This window comes from Xenopus tropicalis, chromosome 2 (assembly GCF_000004195.4).
Source record: "Xenopus tropicalis strain Nigerian chromosome 2, UCB_Xtro_10.0, whole genome shotgun sequence".
NCBI classification, from domain to species: Eukaryota; Metazoa; Chordata; class Amphibia; order Anura; family Pipidae; genus Xenopus; species Xenopus tropicalis.
Genome location: NC_030678.2, coordinates 84,982,287 through 84,985,809, shown reverse-complemented (window position 1 = coordinate 84,985,809; position 3,523 = coordinate 84,982,287). Strand labels below are relative to the sequence as shown.

At 36.5% G+C, this 3,523-nt stretch overlaps 1 long non-coding RNA gene across 1 annotated transcript; it reads right to left on the bottom strand.

The window, feature by feature from the left end:
• Positions 1 to 337: 337 nt before the first annotated feature.
• Positions 338 to 3,313, bottom strand: LOC116408693. The gene is made up of 2 exons (XR_004221157.1): positions 2,996 to 3,313; positions 338 to 823 (listed from the first exon to the last, which is right to left on the bottom strand). It is a non-coding gene; the product is annotated as an uncharacterized LOC116408693 (long non-coding RNA).
• Positions 3,314 to 3,523: the final 210 nt, after the last annotated feature.

Genomic DNA, 3,523 nt, shown 5'->3' with positions numbered 1-3,523 from the left:
AGCCTGCTTCAAAATGCTCTCCCCCTCCGCATTACATGCAGAGAATCTTTCAGAGTTGAGGTCCGATTCCAACCACAATACAAGCTTGGAGAACGGTTACTTCAGCTTTACTCTGATTGATGGCGTCTATATGTAATGTGGAGGGGGAGAGGGAGAGTCCTTTTGAAGCAGACAACGGACAGCAAGAGGAAAGTTTATTTCTCTGTGTGTGTAACAGAAGGGAGAAGGAGAGCCCCCTAAAGCAGGCAATGTGATTGGGTGATTTTTTTTTGATGGAGGTGTTTACATGGCCGTGCAGAAGAGCAAACATGGCTGCCTTGAGGAGCAGTAGTTGATCTGCTCCTAATAGTAATGTGACCAAACTGGAATTTTTTTGAATAACAGTTTAGAAGCTCATAACATAAACACAATGGCAGGTATAAAAAAAAAAAAAAAAAAAAAACAGGTTTAATAGGTATCAGTATCACTTTAAAGATAAGGTGTGGGAATGTATATTTATATTCATATAGGATATTAAATTTGACTTATAGGTTAAAGTTACTGATAGATTTGACAGTAAATACATTTGAGAAGGGGATAGGTACATTTGTAGGGGATGACATGTCCACCCAAAGAGGTTCATTAGTCATGAACATGTCTCCACTTCAAAGGAAAAAACTCCATTGGGGACATGGTAATCACCTTCTGATATATATGTGTTATGTATACAACTTGAATAAGAAATTCCTTTTCTCTGTGCATGAACAGGAGCCACTCTCACAGTGTTGCAGATGTATTGATATTTCGAAAGGTTGTTTCATCCCTGTACTTTAGCCAGTAAAACCTGAAGATGAAAGCAGAAACATATTCATTTTAAAGGGTTTATAGCAGTGCAGCCTATAAGGGCATATTTATAATGACGTGAAGTTAATTTTCATAGAAAAAGTGTAAAAGTAAAACTGCTTTTTAAAAATGCAGCTTAGTTGCTTCACTTCGCTTTCAGCTCTTTCTTTCATTCTCCATTTACCTAATAACTATGGCAGCTCTGTTGTGGCAGTTGAAAACTAACATCTCTAGACACAGTGTGCAGCATCCCATAATGTCAATGCAGGAACATAAGTACCAGCATATGCAAACCACTTTTAAGTATTATGTTTATCAAACCAACCCTCCTTAAAACTGACAAATGTTTTATCTCAAATAAACAATTTTAAGAATTGAAAAATACTATTCCAAAAACATGTTTCGAAAAAAGTTGATTTCCAGTCTCTTACACTGTTTACTCATATACTCAATATGACAGTCCTGGGGCAGTTAATAACCAGTATCACCTCACCATGGTGCATGCCCATGACATAATGATAAAGAATGTGCCTGTTTCTTGAATTTACTCATTTTAAATGTCTCCCCTAGCAAATAAAATGGCTTTGCATTGGCCATGTAAAACTGCACCTAGTATCTCTATAAAAAAACAATCATGTTTATCTCATCTCTGCATGCAAGTACATTTGATTTGCAGTTTGCTAGTCTTGCTCTTTCACTCTACATTTACCTACTAAATATGGCAGCTCTGTTTTGTTAGTGAAAACTAATGTCACCAGACACTAACCCATAACAACAAAGCAGGGGTATATGTACCAGCATACACAAATGGTGTTTATGTATTTAGTTTATCAAACCAACCCTATTAACTAACAAATAGCAACTCACAATACAAAATACAGTTGATTTACAAGAAAAAACAAAGGAATTAACCCAATGCATAAACTTAGCTATTGAAAATGCAACTTACTTGCTTCACTCCCCTGCCAGCTCTAATGTTTTACAATTTTTCAAAAAATCTTGCACTTCTTTTTTTGAAACGTTCTACTCTTTATCTCTTTCTCTTCATCTGCTTCTTCCCTTATCTTTTTACCAATTTTTGAGGGTCTGGGCCCAAGTTAAATAAAAATTTTTGAAAAAGTTGTTTGCCAGTCTCTCTTGCACTGTTTACTCATCTACTCAATATGATAGCTCTGAGGCAACCCTCCTAATAACTGACAAATGGTTCATCCTAAATAAACATTTAGCCCAGAAATAGAATAACCTATTCCAAAATCATATGTTGAAAAACCAAAGTCTGCAGCAAAATCACAATTTAAAATACAGCTGATTTACAAGAAAAAAAAACAAATTAATTTTACCCTATGCATAAAATTAGCTTTGTAAAATGCAGCTTACTTGCTTCACTCCCCTGCTAGCTTTCATCCTCTACAGATTTTCAAAAAATCTTGCTCTTCTCTCTACAAAACATTCTCCTCTTCTTCTCTTTGTCGATAATTGCTCCTTTCCCTCTCTTTTTAACAATTTTTGAGGGTCTGGGCCCAGCCTCTCTTATACTGTCTACTCATCTACTTAATATGATAGCTCTTTGACATATAAATCAGGTTTCACCATACCTTGGTGCATGCACATGACATTATAACAAAGCAGGAACATATTTATCAACATTTAGAAATGGAAACATGCCCACTTCCTGGATTTCCGAATTTCAAATGTCTCCCCTGGTAAATAAAATGGCATTGCATTGCCCATGTGAAACTGCATCTAGAATCTCTATAAAAATCAATCTTGTTTATCTCATTGCTACATGAAAGAATATCTGCTGTTTGCTAGTCTCTCTCGTTCACTCTCCATTTACTGTCTAAATATGGCAGCTGTTTTGACAGTTGAAAACTAATGCCACTAGAAATTGCGTGCAGCATCCCATAATAACAAAGAAGGGATATATGTACCAGCATATGCAAATGGATTTTATGTATTTAGTTGATCAAACCAACCTTCTAATTAACTAACAAATGGTTTATCCTTAATAAACAAATTCCCCAGAAATAGAGAAAACTATTCCAAAAACATATATTGTTAAAACAAAAGCTGCAGCAAAATCTAAAATATAAAATACAGCTAATATACAAGAAAAAATACAAAAACATTTGCCATGTGCATAATTTTAGCTATTTAAAATTGCATCTTCTACCTAGCGTTCTCCTCTACTTTCCTTCTGTTATCCGATTTCTCTCCTTTTCCTAATTTTCTCTTTGTCTCACCTCACTAAAATGACATATAAACACCATTTAGAAACCAGTGTCATGTAACCATGGTACTGTCATAATGGAAATGCAGAAGAGAAATGTCTTTATCTCTACACACCTCATGGCAGCAGCACCATGGGCTACATCTTTTCCAGGATGGAACGCGATAAAGGTAATTTGCAGACATTTGTCAGCAATAGTAGCTGTGAGCAAACATTAACAGGACATCAGTGCAGGTCAACGGCCTCAGATTATTCAATTCAAATTTACTTCAATTGGCAGGGGTGGAAGCAAAGTGTGTGTGGGGGGGAATAGAAGGGCCCAAGACCAGGGGTAAGCTGGCCATTTGCAAGTTTTCACTCAGGCATGTGGGGAGGCAGGTGCTAAGTTTTTACACTGGTCTGTGGAGTGGTAGTTATGCCACTGCCACTATCACCTACTGTCGTTACCCTGCCAGGCTAAAACAGAGCAGC